Source organism: Urocitellus parryii, chromosome 2 (genome assembly GCF_045843805.1).
Source record: "Urocitellus parryii isolate mUroPar1 chromosome 2, mUroPar1.hap1, whole genome shotgun sequence".
In the NCBI taxonomy this organism is placed as follows: domain Eukaryota; kingdom Metazoa; phylum Chordata; class Mammalia; order Rodentia; family Sciuridae; genus Urocitellus; species Urocitellus parryii.
In genome coordinates, this window is record NC_135532.1 from 199529703 (window position 1) to 199549941 (window position 20239).

General features: G+C 35.4%; 1 non-coding gene across 1 annotated transcript; it reads right to left on the reverse strand.

Moving 5' to 3' along the window:
- Positions 1 to 13576: 13576 nt before the first annotated feature.
- Positions 13577 to 13708, reverse strand: LOC113199130 (small nucleolar RNA SNORA72). The gene has a single exon (XR_003302933.1). It is a non-coding gene; the product is annotated as a small nucleolar RNA SNORA72 (small nucleolar RNA).
- Positions 13709 to 20239: the final 6531 nt, after the last annotated feature.

Genomic DNA, 20239 nt, shown 5'->3' on the forward strand with positions numbered 1-20239 from the left:
CCCACTCCCTCTCTCTTTCCCTTTCCCCTCTTTTTCTCTCTTTCCCCTCCTTCTGCTGCCATGAGTTGACCAGCTGTCCTCCACCATGACCTTTCTCATGATGATCTGCCTCATCTCAGGCCCAGAGCAGTGGAGCCAGCTGACCATGGATTGAAAGCTCTGAAACTATCAGTCAAAATGAATCTTTCCTCCTCTAAGTTATTCATGCCAGGCACCTTTTCTTCACAGCAATGAAAAGCTAATACAATACCTCAGTATTAACTTGAACAAGTCAACCAACTTGAAATACATAGAAGACTAGAAAAGTCACCTTTACCATGGTGTATTTCATTATTAAAAAAATATAAAATAGGGGCTGGAGTTGTGGCTCAGCAGTAGAGCACTTCCCTGGCATGTGTGAGGCCCTGGGTCCGATCCTCAGCACTGCACATAAATAAATAAAATAAAAGATCTAAACAACTAAAAAAATACATATAAAAAAATATAAAATATCCCTGGAAATATCTGTCACCATCCTATAAAATTTTGAGTTATCAGTTTTCCCTAATGCTGTATATTTGAGTTAAGAATTATTAAAATTATTTAACTTTGGGGATTTTATTTTCCAATTTTTAATTTCTCACTCTCAAAATCTGTTCACTTTTAAGTAAGCCTGAACCCATTCTACTATGCTACAAGAATCTTAAATATGAGAACAAAACTAGACATTATGCATATTCTCATATTTTCTAATTTTTATAAATCAGTCTCTAATGCATGAGGAAGTGGCAAAATCAGTAAAATTACCTACAATTAAAGTTAGATCAGATTAACAGAAAAGTTTAGAGCATATGAGAACACTCTAAAAAAAGTGGCTCCAAGGGTAGCCAGGGTAAAGGTTTATATACAAACATAACTAAAGACAATGAGTTTGGGGTTTCAGTGGTAACATATGGCAGGTTCCATTGGGAGCCTTAGGCAATTTTTCACCCAGACGCTGATGGGCAGTCTCCTTCCTGGCTGGGAGCTCACCAGGGAAGGATTTATGGCAAGTGAACTCTCACCTTCCAGTGCTAAGAGTCAGTCTTCTTCCAAATAGGAAATTCCCTCAAAGAGGAAGATTTGGGGCAGCTGTGCATTCAGAAGGCTCTGGTTAACTCCGTGAAGATAAGCTTGGAAAGGTTTCTTTCAATGACTGTTGTTTGTTCATATGTTTTCAATTTAAAGTCATTTTTATGTCATTCTGGTGAGTTGGTGGTCACTTCATTTCCCCTACTTGAAACTTCACAAGAAGTTTCACAAAGAGCTGAACCAATTGCTATGGAAAGAAAAGTCAAGTTCATATTTATATTGTATGATATCTGAAAAGGAAAATAATAATATAGATTAGAAGAATGAGTAAGCAAGAAGGAACAAATCTAAACACATTTCCCCACCCCCATTGAAGCAGTCTTCTAGTTCTGGGAATGGGTCAATGCAATTAAATGGCTAGGTCTCCTTAATGTGATATAGAATATTACCATCTTTGAAATGGTGTAAATCAGATGCTACTTGTCCTTTCTTATTTAAAAACAATCAGAAGTGTTCACTGCAGACTGCATAACCTCCTCCTTGTTGGGTAGTCAGTGTATCTGAGATGGGATGATTTCAGAGTACAACAGAGGCTAAACTGGAAGCTTCCAGAAACCACATAGAAACATTAAATATCTAGATCATTGCTTTGTAAATCCTTAAAAGTCCTCAGTTTGGAAAAACTATCCACATTATTGAATGAAACTTGATGTTTCAGTTCAAAAGTGAGTTTTCTAGGATGACTTACCTGGTATTCTGTGATGTTTGTGTACAAAGGGCCTCACACTTTGGCATTTAAGGCAGGATATCTGGTGAAGAAAGTGGCACCAGGTATCTGAGTCTTCATTGCCCTGACCATTTGAGTAATAACCTTTTATATACTTCATTGCCACAACAAATAAAGAGATCAAGGTTGAACATGAACAAGGTCAGGGTAAAAACTATGACCCACAAGGATGAGGTCTGGTGACTTATGACCTTTGTCATTAGCTGTATTAGCATCTATATATTTCCATATTCCCTGCACCTTCATCAGCAACAATAGCAAAATCGAATTGAGAAATAGAAGATAGAGGAAACCTTCAGCTTAGCCTCCACAGAGGAAATATGACCCGATCGGGATACTCCAGATTTTAAATGTACTCATCTATAGTTCACCAGGAAAGATAAGAATGGGTAAGCTCTATTCCATGTTCCCTTGGTAGAGCCTTAAGCCCAGGAATACTTTCCTGTGATTGAGCAAATATCCATCTAAATGTCATTCTCTTTCCCTATGATATTATTAGAGAACTGAAAGAAACCTACTTTGCAGTCACATTATAGAGAATGATTATAGTATTTCTTTGGTATTTTTTACTTAAGAACAGTTCAATGCCATTTATGTTTTCAATTCAAAGGAAGAAATTTCCTTCCAGTAATTTTACCTCAATAAAATGTAGACCATGCTGGGATGGTGGAGCACATCTGTCATCTCAGTGACTTGGGAGGCCAAGGTAGCAGGATCACAAATTCAAGCCCAGCCTAGGCAATTTGGTGGGTCACTGCCCTAAAATAAAAAATAAAGGACTGGAATAAAGTGCCCCTGGGTTCAACTCTAAGTACCTAGATTTAAAAAAAAAAATTAAAGTACTGGAGATACAGCTCAGTGGGAGAGCACCCCTGCATTCAATGCTCAGTACTGCTAAAAGCTTCTGCATAGCAAAGGAAAGGGTCAATAAAATAAAATGGTAATCTACCAATTTGGGAAAAATTTCTTTACAACCATATATCTAACAAGGGGCTAATGTCTAAATTTTAGAAGGAAATCATACAATTCAATAACAGAAAAAAAACTCAATTTATGGGAAAGGATTTAAATATATAGATTTATCAAAAAGACACTAACATAGTCAGATGTTAATGAAAAGGTGTTTAACATTATTAATGAGAAAAATGCAAGTCAAAAGTACTGTGAGATATAACCTCACAGTTAGTAGGATAGCTAGTACCAAACTGTCAGGAAAGAACAAATATTAGCTATGTGGAGAAAAAAAACCCTTTCACACTGTGGGTGATAATGTAGATTAATGCAGCCATTGTGGAAAAAAGTAGGAGATTCCTAAAGAAATTAAAAATTGAACTACCATGTGTACCAGCAATTGTCCTTTTAGGTATACACCCACAGGAAATGCAATTAGCACCTTGATGCAATATCTGTACTCCCATGTACATTCAGCGTTATTTACAATATCCAAGATATGAACACAATCTAAGTGTTTATCAGTGGACAAATGATACAGAAACTGTGGTGCGTGTATGTTTAATATGGAATATTTCTGAACCGTAAAAAGGGGACTCTGTCATTTGTCACAACATGAATGGACCTGGAAAACATTATGCTAAATGAAATGAGCCAGACCAAAAAAAAAAAAAAAGAAAAATATTTCATAATCTCTCTGATTGTGGGATCCAAAATAGAAGTCAAACATACAGAGGTTAGAGAACAGTTACCTGGGTTAGGATTCAGAGGAAATGGAAGGATGGATATAGGTCAAGGGATAGAAATTACAAAGATTTAGGATGCATGAATCTAGAGACTAGAGTACGACATGAGAAACCATAGTTGGAAAAATTGAATTACATTAGGGATTTCTGCTAAATGAGTAGAGTTTGCTGTATACACACACACACACATACACACACACAGGTAACTATTAAATGATGAATACAGAATTTGCTTCACTATAGTAATTATTGTACTATTTCTATGTGTCCCATATCCCTTTGTTGTATCCTTAAATGTACACTATAACATTTATTTAAAATAAATAAATAGAAACTTTGATATGTACTCTATCTCCTCATTGAAAAAGATGGCAGGATTTGTCAGTGTTATAAGCCACACTTTTTACACCCGTTGATGATACATTCCAAGTATATATATATATATATATATATATATATATATATATATATATATATAAATAGGCATCATAACAACTCTTCATTGAAAATCCAATAATGCTTGCTTCATCCTGGAATGAGAGGCTTAGAGATGCCTGGTAATAGGGCAACCAAAAGCTAATTCAAACAGGGTAAATCCATGTCTCCTATTTGGGTAGTCTGTATTTGCATGTGTGTGAGTGTACCAGGGATTGAACCCAGGGGCACGCACTTAACCACTGAACCACATTCCTAGTTCTTTATTTTGAGACAGGATCTTGCTAAGTTGTTTCAGCCTCACTAAGTTGCTGAGGCTGACTTTGAGCTTGGGTTCTTCCTGCCTCACCTTCAGGAGCTGCTGGGATGTGCCACCACACCCAGCATTGGACTGGATTTTTATAAAAGGAGAAAGAGGAGAGAGGTAATGCTTCTCTGCTTCTGAGGTTTGAGAATGATAGGAGATATCAAATTTCAGTTACTACCCTAGTATTTTCCATCGCAATTATTTCTACAGTAAAGTGGCTTGATCTGATTTGATCTATAAAGAAATGCCAAAATAAGGGAAAACCTCAGTTTTTATTTTTTTACCACTATTTTAGAATCAGCATATCTAATTGATAGTTTCAGTTAGTCCACCAAACAGACAGACAATAACCAAAGAGTGAGAATATGCAAAGGCTGGAGATAAATTTATAGAGTCTACTTGGACTACTGCCAAGAGCAGAATGTGTCTTAAATAATTCCATGAAATATGATGATTACTTCCAGAAACTTGTTGAGATTAACAAACAATGCATTGGGAAGTGGCTTGGTCAGAATGTTTGGGATTTTAGGACAGAACCAATTGTCATTAAGTTTCCTGAACTCCTCTCTTTTTTACATATGTCCTATTAGATGGGAGATAAAAGTCAAAGGATAGGGGGCTACAGCATGAGCATTTGTTACAATGTGTAATAAATACATCTAATCATTGTTTGGCAGCCTTTGATAGCCATTTGTCTTTTTCAGGTTGTTCAACACTTGCCCAATAGTAATATCAAGGATAAATGCAGGATACTTTCAGCAGCTTTTTAAGCCCTATTGTTTCTTAGAGATTATTAGTTTTTATTGGTGTGTGCTGAACAATAGCAAGTTCAGTTGGAAGATGAACAGCCTATCATAGGTCAGCATATTTATGTCCATTGGCAATAGGAGTGCTGGCAAAGGCCAAGGATCTAAGACTTTTAATTGTCCCAAAAACATGCAAAATTTCAAAACTATGTCTGGAATCAGTAAATATGGTAATTTTCTCCTTTGACAAAGGATAAGAGCTAGTAAAACTAGGAGTTTGACAATGAGCTGATCTTAGAGAAGGCAAAGAGTATGCCTCAGGTATTTCTTGTGAAAAAACTATTGTGTAACCAGTTATTATATACATTAGGATCCATGGAAGAAACAGAACCAATAGGATACATGTGTGGCTAAATGTATGAATATATGTTATCTATAGATATATAGTCATATGTCATTTAATGATGGAGATGCATTCTGAGGAAAGTGTAATTAGGCATTTTTATTATTGTGCAAATATCAGAGCATGTGTACAAATAAATAAATGGAATAACTTATTATATAGCTAGGCTATATGGTATAGACCGTTGCTCCTAGGCTATACACTTGTACATCATGCTAGGCTGAATACCTAATGCTATAGGCAATTGTAACATAATGTTATTTTTGTGTCTATACAGAGAAGATACAGTAAAAACAGGGTACAATGATAAAAATGGCTACATTTATTAAGACACAATGAATATAGCTTATAGGATTGGAATTTGCTTTGGGTGACTCAGAGAGTACTATGTTCATGAGTGAATGTGAAGGCCTAGGCTATTACCATTGACTACTTATTTTAGATAGCTTTTTTTTTTTTTTTTGCTGCTATGACTAAAAGGCCTGACAAGAACAATTTTAGAAGAGGAAAAGTTTGTTTAGGGGCTCATGGTTTCAGAGGTCTCGGTCCATAGACAGCTGGTTCTATCCCTCTGGGCCCAAGGTAAGGCAGAAAATCATGGTAGAAGAGTGTGGTGGAGGTAAGCAATTCATATGATGATCAGGAGGCAGAGAGACTCTACTTGCCAGATACAAAATATATGCCCCCTTGACCCACTCCTCCAGCCACAACCTACATGCCTTCAGTTACCACCCAGTTTTCCCAGCTCAGTTAATCCCATCAGGGGAAATTATTCACTGATTAGAACCCAACCATTTTTCCTCTGAACCTTGAATTGTCTCACACAAGAGCTTTTAGAGGGACACCTCACATCCAAACCATCACACTACTGTAGACTTTGTAAACCATGTACATTGAAGTTACAGTAAATGTATTAAATAATTTTCTTCAATGCTAAATTAGTTTATCAAAATACTTTTACGTTTTTAAACTTACAAATTTTGACTTTTGTAATGAAACAAAACACAATGCACGTCTTTACAAATATATTCTTTTGTCATATTCAATAAGCTTTAATTGGGGGGGTTTTTATCCCTATACTTTATTTTGGAAACTAAGATACGAATTAGCCTGGGCCGACACAGGGTTAGGATCATCACTATTACTGCTTTCGACCTCTATCTCTTCTACCACTGGGAGATTTTCAGAGATGATTACATGCATGGAGCTATCACCTCTTATAATAGCAATTAATTCTAGAATACCTTCTAAAGGACCTGCCTGAGGATGTTTTACAGTTAACTATTTTCTTCAAATAGAGGAAGTACACTCTAAAATAACAATAAATAATATAGAATAATGAATACATAAGCCAGTGACCAAGTTGTTATCATCAACACATATTTTATATTGTATATAATTGTCATGTGCTATTCCTTTATACAATTGGAAGACAGAATGTCTGTTTACACAAATAATATATCATGTGTGTCTGCTCAATGATGTTACAATGGCTTCAATGTCAGCAGGCAATAGGAATTTTTCAGTTCCATTGTAATTCTATGGGACTATTGCCTTATATATATATGGTTCAGTGCTGATGGATACATTACTTAGTCCATGTCGGTATAAGTGTGTGTGTGTGTGTGTGTGTGTGTGTGTGTGTGTGTGAGAGAGAGAGAGAGAGAGAGAGAGAGAGAGAGAGAGAGAGGTGTTTATTATAGGAATTAACTTACAAGTTTATGGAGGCCAGGAAACACCATCTTCTGCCATCTGTAAGCTGGAGAACCAGGAAACCAACAGTATAATTCAGTCTGTCTAAAGGCCCAAGAACCAGGAGAGATAAGGATATAACCCCAAGTCCAAGTCCAAAGGCTTGAAAATGGTGTATGAATGTATGTTGGGGGAGGGGGGTGCAGTTATGTCAATCCCAATTTAAGTCCATGGGCCTGAAAACCCAGAATTCCAGTGTCTGCGAGCAGGGAATATGAATGTCTTAGTTTAAACAGGGTGCAGATTCATTCTTCCACCCTTTTATTCTATTCGGGCCCTCAACAAATTGGATGATGTTCACCCCTATCAGCAAAGACGATCTTCTTCTGTGGGTCTACTAATTCAAATGCTAATTTCTTTTAGAAACACTCTCACAGACACTAAGAAATAATGTTTTAGCAGCAATCTTGGTGTTTCTTGGCCCAATCAAGTTGATCCATAAGTCAGCCAGCAAATTGTGCTTCCCTAAAAATTTCATTTGCAAGGGATATTGAAGAAGACAATTAAGTCTAAGGAAGTGTCTGAGAGAATAATTTTTCAGCTTTGAGCACACTTCTACACATGTAAGGCAATCATGTGGAATAGACTGGGGATCTCCATCACTGGAGAGGAATGAGAGCTGGATTGAAGTAAGGGCCATGGCAAAGACCATGGAGTAGTAAGGGATCATGAAAGAGTTTATGGTTCATACTTTTTGCACAAATTAATAGATTTGGCTTCCTCCTCAATCCAGTGTCCTTTATTTCTTCACTGAAAAGACTGAAGTATTATGGGGTGAAAAGGTGAGGATAAGAACACCCTGTTGTAAAAGGAAATCTATAATTAAACCAGTTCTTCAATTTCATCTCAAGAAAGAGGTTTGGGGGCTACTGATGGGATAGGTCTGTTTTTTTCCCTCTAGATAATGTGTCTGTGAGGCCAACTAAAACAACATACATATAGTACCTTGGACTGTGTTATACCCTTTGATTCTCATTTTTTATAACAAAGTCCACTTAGTATAAGACAAAACAATAGCACAAGAGAGAGACAAATGGATACAGTGGCTATCTCTTGGAAGCCTCTGAAGTACTAATCAAACCAAGTCACAACAGTCAAAGAATTTGTTCTAAACAACAATAAAAAAAATTGTAAATCTAAATTTTGGAAATTCCTCTTTTGTAAAGAGCAAACAAAGATTGTTTTTACCTTGCTCCACCAGATTCTGAGCAGAGACCCAGCAGAATGACCTGTGGGAAGGCTTACCTTTGTCAGTTTGATCAGAGTTCCCTAGATTTCATCTGCAGCCTCCAGAGTAAGCAGGAAGTCCTTGAGAACTTTCCTTGTTCTCAAAACATTTGGAGGGAAAATATTTCCCTGCTAAATTACTTCTGGGTGGTCAGGGTCCACAATTTGATTGACAATTAATAGATTAGCAGGATCTATCAGAGTTCTCCAGAGAATCAGTGTGCACTTTTATGAGTAAAGAGACTTATTACAAGGAGTTAGCTCGCACAATCATGAATACTGATGAGTCTCAAGATTGTCAATAGACCAGCTAGAAATTCAGGGCAGTCAAAAGAGAGCTCAGTCTGAAGACCTGAGAACCAGGAAAGCCAATAATGTAGCTCTAGTCCGAAGGCCTGAAGATACTGTTTCTTCAGTGTCAAGGCAGCCAGGCAGAAAAATTAATATTTCAGGTAGGATTAGTTCTTTCCATTCAGGCCTCCAACTGATTGGAAGAGGCCTACTGACATTATGGAGAGCAATCTGCTCCACTCAGTCAATTAACTAAAATGTTAAGCTCATCTCAAAAACACCTCCACAGAAACACCCAGAATTATGTTTGACCTGATGACTCTGTCAAGGTACAAAAATTAGCAGTCATACAGGATAAAAGTTTAATTCACACAGGTGCAGTACTCTGTGAGGAGTGGCTTCCCAAACAGCCAGGTGCAAGTGCTTGTCTACCCACTTAACAAAGGAAAGAGTGTTAAGGGCTTCAGGGGGAAAGTCTGGAAGGGTCTGCTGGACTCATTTACACAATTTTTCATACAGTGCTGATTGGCAGCCTTCTTCCTGGCCAGGAACTCCTCCTCAAATGGATGAACTATAGCAGCTGATTATTCACATCCAGTAATAGAGATCAGTCTAAAAGTTGAACAGGAAACTCCCTCAGTGGGGGATTTATGGAAGCTGTAAGTTTGGGTGGTTTTGGATGTCAGGAAAGGGAAATTGAGATATTTGAAAGGATCCCCACGCAAAGACACTTCGCCGGGAGAATTCCAATTTTATTGCAAAAAGCTGTGTGCTTATATAGAACTAAAGGGGAGATGGCAGGGCTTAGATAAATGGCAGGATACCCATTTATTGGCAAGCTCTTCCAGATATCAGTTCCCGCGCCCAGGAATTAGTTCTCATTGGGGCTAAGGTTCCCGCCAGCGAGGTTTAAAATTAGCGCCGGCGGGAGAATTCACAAGGGCGGGAACTTTTCGCGCCACTGCAGAGAAGAAGAAGGTAGGAAGAAGAAGTCCTTAGACGCCATGTTGGGGTTTCTCTCTGGGGTACGGCTGCTGTTTACACTTTTCCCAACAATATTGAGATAAAGTTTCTTCCTGTGGCTTCTGTTTGTTCAGATGTTTTCACTTTAACAAAATCCTTATACCATTTTGATGTGTTTTGGGTCCTTTAATAACAAATAAACTTGCCTGTTTATATAAAGAATCTGGCATTATATTTTGAAAAAAAAAATTTACTAATTGGTAAAAATTTAGTAACTCTTAAGCAACATTTATTATGATAAGGCATTTTGCTTCAAATAACCCAAGCCTTTAAGTCCAGACAAGTACTGTACTTTTTAAAAAAAATTATTCAAATGTCTATACCATACTTTAGTCTAAAAAAAATAGTGTGTTCTATTAACTAGAAATTCTTAAAATATCAATTTTAGTTTTTAAAAATTGATTGTGTTTAAAAGTCCATTTCTAGATAGTGGCAAAGGTCAGGACCCTGTCACAAGATATTTTAGTACAAATCAATGAGTAATTTGCTCCAACTTCCATCCTCAAAATAAGTGCACAGGAGTGAAAGTGATTAAGATAAATACCATATTCAGAAAATAAAAATATTGGTATCTCCATAGTAAGCAAATTAAAAAAGAAAACTAAATTATCAGATCAGAAATACCTGTACTCCAACGTTCTTTGTAGTTCTAGTTGCAATAGTCAAGATCCAGAAGCAATCAGGGTATCTATCAGTAGATGAATGGAGAAGACACATGGGGCAAATAAATGCAATGGAATGTTTTCAGGCATAGAAAGGCTGAATCCTGTCATTTATAGAAACATGGATGGAACTGGAGGTCATTGTGTTAAATAAAATAAGCTAGACAAAGACAAACACCATGAGTTTAAACCCACTTAAAAAAAAAAAACTAAAATGTCGCCCATAGAATGATAGAGTGGAATAGAGTGAGAAGGAGGGGGAAGACATTAGATAAGAGTCACTAAAGTTCAAAGAAAAGTAGTTATATCTGGTTTTCTATAGCCAAGGAGGGTAATGATGGGTTACAACAATTTTTGATAGACTTTAAAATAACTAGAATAATAAGAAAGTTTGCAACACACAGAAATAATTAATAGTTAATGAGATGAAAATGTTCATTACTCTTATTTGATCCTTATACCTCATATACATGTATCACATTATTATTTGTAAGTCATAAAGGTGTAAAAATATTTTAACTATATTATATATAATATTTATGTAATAAATAAAAGCTCAGAAGATCAGATTGTGTGTTGTACATGAAAATGGAGAAGCAGCTACAGGTGATGGAATCTTGGTTCTATATTTCTGACAGACTGATATGCTTCACCACTTTCCTCCCACAGACCACCCAGCTACCTAAACAACAGCTTCTACCCCTCTCCTTCCCCATCAAAGTAGAATTTAGACAATAATTCTGATACACTGTACCACAGAAGTAGTTGGGAACCAGATGAAAGAATTTGTGCCGGATATCATAGTGTACTTTCCTGAGGAACACTGGCAATAAATTCACTGAACTGTTTCAAAGAACTAAGCAATAGTAGGAAAAGAACATCAATCAAATTTTCTTTGTTTATCGCTAGAAATGTTCATTATCCAATGTCAGGAGTAGATATTAATGAATAGCTGAGTAGATGAATGAAAGAATGGAGCAAAAGGACTGACCCGGAAAAAGGTTAATAATCACCATAACTACTACCTATTCAGGTTATTATGTGCCAGACATTAGTCTCCAGAATGATACCACAGAGAAGAGGAAGCCCACGTTCATTTGTCCAAAGACTCATGCCTTTTTCTACAGAAAAGAGTCAGAATATAAGTCTCATGGAACTTGTTCCAGTGCCTCAGTATAATATCTATGGTTGGTACTAAAGATTTGCTTTCAGGGTCTACAATTCTGGGACAGTACTTTTGAATGGAAATATACTGAACCATTATCATGATTACCTTTTTTTTTTTTTTTGGAATTGATTTTATCATCATTCTTCCTTGGTACATATCTGAACATAGCGTGTCTAAAGATGTGTCTCAATGTAAAGACTGTACTGTACGTAATTTAGTCCAAATTTCGAATCTATTAAATTTGCATAAGTTAAATGGAGGTTTCTTACAATATTCTGTGTGAAACAATTATATATAATAAAACTACTTCTTTATTCTTTGATCATTCTATTTCAGATCCACATTTCCACAAGATTCAGTTGTATTTTCTCCATATTGTATGCACTATTTAGAAATTATAGACAAGATATTTGCAAAGAACTAATGCAGTGGGTTTATTTAAGAAGACAGATATCAGTAGCAAAAAAAAACAGAATTTAAATAAATTTTTAAATTAAAAAAAAACTACCTCCTACTAAGATGAGTGAAAAATGAAATGCCATATTCTTAACTACTTTTGAACAATTCACTTATTTCTTTTGCCCAGTTAAAGCTTTATGTCTCTTGCTTAAACAAATCTGAAATTGAAGCATGACTTTATTGAAGCTTGAAAGAAAAATACAATATAAGGCAGAGTTGTTGGCTAGAGAGCTTGGCTTTCAAAAGCCCTTACATGGTAGAATCATTGAATTCCGCATAGTTCAGCACCTGGTCCTTAATTCTGAAATTCAGAAACCTGATTATGTCTGCATGCTTTCCATGGATTGCCTCACATTGAATAATCTCACTTAAAAACCAATTCCTGCCAGGTTTAATGTCTTGTAATCCTAGACATTCAAGAGGCTGACACAGGAGCATCTCTAGTTGAAGGAAAACGTTGGCAGTTTAGGGAGACCCCATCTCAAAATAAAAATTAAAAAGTGGCAACCCTTGCACTACAAAAATAAATAAATAAATACCAATCCTCCTCAACATATTCTACAGTATAGTAACAATTAATAATGGCACAGCTTCCTTAGATTACATATGTTTGAAGGAGCTCAATGTACATGACCCAATCCCAGCCAATCAATCTTCCCTGCCATCTCTTGTTTTTGACCAACAGTAACAGGATTAGCACCAGTCCAAGCAGGACTAATAATGGTTGATTCTTCTAAAAAAAAAAAAAAAAAAAAAACAGTAAATGCAGATTTAGTCATTCTCAGTAGCTGTATTTTTCATGTTGTGGATAAGTGAAATACTTGAAACTCTTTACAGAATGAATTTACATGTAAATTATGTAGATGTCTGTTTAGATATATCTATTTAGATATGGTGGGTAGCTAAATATATTATGGAGAGAAAGCAGAAACCATAGAAAGCAATAAGGCATTCGAGACCCTGGTTCAAAATTTTTCCTAAAATCAGCAGTTTTACATTAATTCTCAATTATGGCTTAAGCCTTTGATTTAGATTCTAAATAGTATATTCCTAAATTGCATTTTTAAAAAGTAAAGATAATAGATCATCTGGTAGCAATCTCTGTAGTAAAATCTGATTTCTATTACTTCTTATCTGTCACTTATGGTATGTTGCTTAATATTCTTTGTCCTGGTTTTCTCTTCAGAAAAAGAGTGGTAATTTAGATTTCTTTCCTTTTCTTTCTTTTTCTTTTATTTTCTTTTCTTTTAACAAGTTCTGCCAAGCTTCATCAAAGAAAATTTTTCCATGTTTTACTTTTCACCCGTCTGTTTTGGCATGCTTCTAATGATATCAGAATCACCTACAAAATAAAAACAGTGATTTTACAATACATTTACTGGCAACTGGTAGTAGCAAAATTTCCCTATTTTGGTTACATGTTCTTTAGATAAGTCTGCAACTTAGCCTGATTATTTGCAAGTTATTACACTAGCTGTTCTGTCATTTTTCTTAAGTTGGATCAAAGATAACCTACAATCATAGCCATTATATGGCCACACAAAAAGATCATATAATAAATCAGATAGGGTTTATCACCAGCATTTATAAAACCAGACCTAAAGAATAAACTAGGTCCGAGGACAAATGCATGGTCTTAATACAGCATATGTTTAGCCTATCCTGATTATTACAAAATCAGAACAGTGAGAATATTTGCACTAGATTTCTACCAGCTGTGTATGAAACAGCTCATTTTCCAACAGAACTCTCACTAGAAATTTAGTTTCTTTACTATTTCTCAATCACCAGTCTAATTTAAAAAATAAACATTTTTTGATGTTTAAATTTTCATATACTTTATTATGAATGAAATTTATGAGGAAAGAACGTGGAATCTTTTTTCTTGCTTATTGGTAATTTCCTAGTCTGGGTGAATTGTATTTTTTGTCTACTTTTTTCTGTTGAATGTTCATAGTTTTCTTAATTATTTTCAAGAAGAACTTATATGGAAGGAACAGTAATGATTGGCATTTATAATTCTTGCAAATATAGCTTCTTTGTCATTTGCCTTCAGTTTTGCAAAGGTAACTGCAAACAAACTGGAGAATTTGCAGTATGTGCCCAAGTCACATTGCCTCCATCTTGATGATTGACTTGTGTGAGAGACTCAGGAAACTTTTTAATTATTATGTAAATATTCACAAATTCTCATCTTAACATTTAAATGTATTACCTACCTAGAGTTAATATTATTGTGTGGTATAAGTTAAGGATCTAGCCTTGTTTATTCTCCAAATAATTAAAATGACTCCTTTATCATATAAGAAGTTCTTATTTATTTTTCTATATCTTGTATTCTATTTCATTGAACCACTTTGCTTTAAAACAATTTTACATCATTTTCCTTATTCTAGATTCACAATCTAATATACTATTTCCACAGACTTTTGCATCTTCATAAAACATTTAAAATAATAAAATTTTATTGTGATTAAAATTTGGTTTCCTGCTTATTTTACTTTATTGATGTAAAATATTTTAAATTCAAAATCCACTTATCAATAATTTAAAAGTAGCCTGTCAAAATAATTACTTTGAAGGGTTAATTTTGCTTTGGTTTCCTTTTTCCTCATTTCTAATGTAAGCTACCCTAGCTTCAGAATTATTTGAAGCACTGGCATTTATTTTTAATACATATGAAAATTCTGCCCTCTTGTGACAAAGTAATTTACATTTCTATCAGCCATACTAGTTTTGAGTGTATTTTAATCAGGATGAAAAGGATAAAACAGGATAAATAGTTTTGAAAAGCTTATTTGCATATATTATTAAAAATAAATAAAAAGGGATAGTGAATAATTAATTTGTTCTTTTTTCTCACTCTCATTGTTTACCTAATAGCTCTTATAAAAAGTAAATTTAATGTTTTCCCACAGACTCTTTCTCAATTAAAAAAAAATGTGTAAATCCCAGTCCTAGTGGTATTTACACATAATACCTAACAATAAGGCAATGAACATGAACATCAATGAACATGAGAAGTTGTGAATGTGTTTTGAGTGTGGTCAGTGGGCAAACTATGACCTTGTAAAGATGGCCATAAGTTTTTTTTTTTTTTTTTAATATTCCTCTCATGGAGTTATTGCATATATGCATTATCTTAATCCATTTTTATTGATACAAAAAATACCTGAATCCAGGTAAATTATAAAGGTAAGTTTTAATTAGCTCATAGTTGTAGAGCTTCAGGAGAATGGTGCCAGCTATCTTCTCAGCTCTAGTAAGGGCCTAATGGTAGGTGATCAGGTGATATCAGAATGGCAGGAGAGGTTAAAGCTAGTGAGCTACCATATGGGAAAGAGATTCAAGGATGGTGCCACAATCCCTTATAATAATTCATTCCTTAGGAAGTAGTTCAGTCAATGAGACCTGACCCACCTGAGAAAAAGCATTAATACATTAATAAGGATCAAGAACTCATGACCTAATTACCTTCCATGAGGCCCTACTTTTTATAAGTTCTACACCTTGATGTCACCACACTGAGGACTAAGCTTTCCATACAAGAAACTTTGGGAAACAGACCATATCTACACTATTCTATGACTTCTCCCCTTGCACCTGAATGGGCTTCTGACTGCTTTGGCAAACAGAGTAGAATCAAAGCAATATTGTGCCCATCTCTGGTCCTAGCCCTTAAGAGCCTAGTATTTGCATTTTCTGTGTCTTGGAATCCTTACCTTTACAGTCTTGATTCTCCATGTGAGAACTCCAATTACCTTGCTGAATAAATCATGTGCAGAAACCTTGAGACTGCATGGAGGGAGGAAAGGTCATGATGAACGAAACTTTCCAACAGTTTCTGCTAAGGCCAGGCATGTGAGTGAATCTATTTTGAACCCTTTAATTATCCTACCAATTGAATGTCACCCACAAGACCCCAGTCAGCACCAAAGGGAACAGGTGTCGAAAGATATAACAAAATGTTATTTCTAGTTGCTAAGTTTTGGATAATTGACTACACTATAATAGAAAAATTAAATAACTTTTTAAAGTAAAACAACCCAAATCCTAGCAGTTGGGATTTCGTGTTTTATTTTGAAGAAAAAAAAAAAAACACTTCTCTTTCCCTTGGTCTTCTGGGGGTGATTTGGTTCCACCTGTCAGGTATTCTTTGTTCCTAATACCAAGGATCTTTCCAGCACTATCTTTACTGGGTTAGTAAGCATTTTAAACTTTGGAGTCCAATAATTAGAAACCATTTGATCTCAACCTCGTTTTCCTCCCAAGTTTTCCCAAGTGCAGCTGTTATATTTTGGCCTCCATCTGTTCTATTTCTCTTATCTTCAGAACTCAGGTCGATGAGGGAGGGGAAAGAATTTCTTTTCATCCTCTTCTAAACCTTACAATGGACAATGTTATATGTCTGCCCATCACAATTTTAAGAATTTTCATGAAATCAGTTTGGTTTTGTTTGCTTTTATAGGCCAGTGAGATGGGAAAGATGGAATTGATTTGTCATGTTCCATTAACCAACTCAAATAACTTTCCATGTGCTCCCTGAACAATTTAAATGAATTTCTGCAGATCAACAAGCCTTTAATCTTTTTGAAATATATCTGTTCACTGGGAGTTTTAGATCTACATGGGTACATGTTTCTCCTTATGGTTAGAGAGTGAATAAAATAACGTAGCTTTAATCTTTAGAAGTAATTTTTAAAGTTTTAACCTCTCATTTAATTTTAAACATTAAAAAAAGCCCATTTGATCATATGCTACATCCATAAACAGATATGTTTAAAACCTGGTCTAAAAAAGGCATAGGAAATGATTTACATTAAAGCTGCTCTAAGAATTTGCATATTCTACTTCTCATTGACTTTTGGTTTTCTCTCCAAGTTGGCCCTGTGTGTGGCTCTCTCTTGGTCGTCTTCCCTCACGTATATACGCTGCCTATCACAAGCCACATGTTCTAGAAATCTTCAAACCTGGTTTGATCTTCTCTGGTCAAGATTTACAAAGCACGTTTTATTTCACTAAATGGTGAAACACACATTTAATTTTCTTTTGTTGTATTCAGGAGGACCACGTCTTCTCTCCCCATTTATTCACAGTCCCTGTTTCAGGGATCCGGCCTGGCTCTCTTGGGCTTTCCAATTCCAAATATATAAGCTGCACTAGTTTCCCAAAGAGTTCCTAAAACTATTAAAGAAGAAGTGGAAGTTTTAGAACTCAACCCTTCCTCTGTAGAATAGATTGTTAGGAGGTCTCAACCGAAGGGCCAGCCATCCATGTATTGACAAGCTGTCCCTTATTCTGGAATCTATGCCTCCTCCAGCCCTTGTACTTAAAGTTGTTCCCTATTTCTTTTGAGACCCTTAATATCAACTTTATATGGTATTACCTTAATTTGCTGCAAACATTCCTAAAGCACAAGAGGTTATCCCTCATCTCTCAGACTGGGCATCATGAGGCATGAGAACATCCCTACTCTGATCTATACTCCTTTCTTAATTTCTTGACCTTCTCACTCTGTTTCTGATTTTCTCCTGAGGACACTGGTTGCCTTGTAGTACTCTCAAGGGGTAGCAATTTTCTCTTGCACCCTCCTCACCCTTCTACCTAAAGAGAGATAGTTGCCTTTTGGTTCAACATTAACATTCTCATATCCTACCCACTTCTTTCTGACATTGTAATATATCACCAGCTATATCTTCATTGTAGTGTGTTTTTTTCATAGTTCTTTTGTCTTGAATATAACTCTGGCTCACTGCCAGTTTCTTTTTTTACCACTCTTCTAAAAAACTTCTGTGATTTAAATGTATACCCATTTACCATAGTATACCCATGGTATACCCATGTATACCTATGTACTAAATGATTAGTACAAATCACTGGTCCCTTAGTCCCTAAATACTTCTCCAAGGAGCCAAGCTCTTGGCCTTTCTCATACATTCATTTCCATGGCCATAATAGATCTTTCCACATTATTAAAAACTACAACCTCTTCTTATTTCAACTTCTAAAAACTCACTCTTTATGCACTGACAGCTGTTTTTCCATTAATAGTCATAGGCAAGACCAAGATAGAGCTGTTTAGAGCTGAAATGATCATGTTTTAAACTTTGAGATGATGCAGGTTAAAGATATACACGTTTCATAATATTGCTTCAGAACATTGCTGTCAGAAATTTGAGTAGTTTTTTACTTTTGTAGATAATGCCATACTAGATACCTTTGTGCAAATTGCTGATTGCTAATGAATTATATAATGACATGCATTTGGAGAAGTTAATGGATTTAGAAGGATGAGTTCTTTTGTTGCTCGTAGGAAATTATTTGAAAGTGGCTATTTTTGTTCAAATGAGTTGTGATGAGATTAGAGGATATTTTTAAAAACCTGTTATTTTTCTCCTGTACTTTGATATTTTTACAATTTTAAAAATTTTAAAAGTTTTGAAAAGAACTAGAATTTATGTATTAGTTATGTAACTGAAAGCTTTAGTTTAAAAAAATAAATTAACTGTTACCAGTGAAAAATAAATTGCCCATGAATATATCTGGAAAAATTTTTGCAAAGATGATTTCTGAAGCCAGTATGAACATTCTTTTATTCTCTGCAAGCAAACCTCTACTTTATATTTTTAGAAGTTCTTGCTTTATACTTCCAATTTTAAAAATCTGGAAATATATTCAAGGTGTTCATGTTTTCTCATTTATAGAATCTTTAAGGTGTGACTTTCTTCTCATTGATTTTACCTGAAATGTTCTCCACTCTTCTTCCAAGTTACGTTTTCTTTTAACTTATAGAATACATAAAATCCCTTTGTTTTGTCCATCTCTCTATTTATCACATTTTACACATTTTCATCCGAATTTGTTCCTTCCTTGTGGTCTTCTGCCCATTTTTAATTAATGTTGAAACATTCCGTGTTCTGAAAAGAATTGTAAAAAATGGCCATAAATGTTTATTACAATATAAAATTTTGAGAGTCTTCACTTCTCTGAAACTTCATGATGATTTTGTTTCTTTATCATGCATTTTAATATTCTCTCCATTAAAAGTCCCTCATTACTCAATGAGGAGAATTCTCCCCAGACTTCAGTGCTCAGCAAATCACATGGAATAAGAAATGGTTATATCCATTATGTACCACCCTGAGTGCACGTCCTATTCTTTTCTTGAACATGAATACTGTCAGGAGTGTGTGCTGATTTCATATGCTCCTTCATTAACTAGAAGAAGTTTCTCAATTTGGGTCCTACAGTGACAAGCGGTGCCCTTTCTACATTTACCCTCTATACCACTGGAGTTTTTAACATTCTGAGTGAAAAGTGTATATGAACCTGTAAAAATCCCACTGCGCACCCATGACTAGTGGTCTGACCCCACCGCTGTTTCTAATGCTAAACTTATAGTCATTATATCTTATTAAAAAAAATAGTAAGCTACTATTTTTTCCCCCAGTGGCCTCTGGCTCTCTCCCACTTGTTTAATGGGAATCTAGATGCTACACCCAAATTCTTATCACTCAAAAGTCCCCCAGGGCCCATGTGTTAGAATCTTGGTCTTCAGTTGGCACTACTCAGAGGAAATAGAAACTTCAAGCAGTATGGCCTAGTGAGAGGTCATTAGGTCACCAGAGGATTGTCCTTGAAGGGGAAATGAGACTCCCAGGCTCTGTTCCCTTTTTCTCTTTTGCTTCTTAGCCAAGAGGGAGCCCCTTTGTGTTGCCACAATCTTCTGTCACGATGTACTGTTTCACCACCGCCTTAAAAACAAAAGAACCAACTGATCATGGTCTGGAGCCTCTAAAATTGATAGCCCAAATAAACAATGTGTGTTTGAAAGTTGACTATCCCAGCTATTTGTTACAGTAATGGAAAGCTGATGAACACAAGTGGTCTCTAACTCAATATAGAAGATGTTGAGTTGACATGTGGATGCTGATATGATGAAGTTGAATCTAAGAAATAGAAGAATGGCTGTCAAGTTTTCTACTTGATAAAGATTTTGAAATCCTAAAACAGGAAGACAAAAGCAAAGAATCAAAAGGGGACAGCTTACTGCTTTCTACAGCTGAACTGATTGATTTCTTCTTTCCATCAGCCTGCAGTTTATAGAGCATTTTCTCAGATACAGAAAAGTTTACCACCGTGGCTGTTGTAAATTTTATTTTCTTCCGTTTCTACCATTGATTATCTTAGAGACCGAGTGAGGCAAATTTATTATAGTCATTTTCTTAAAAG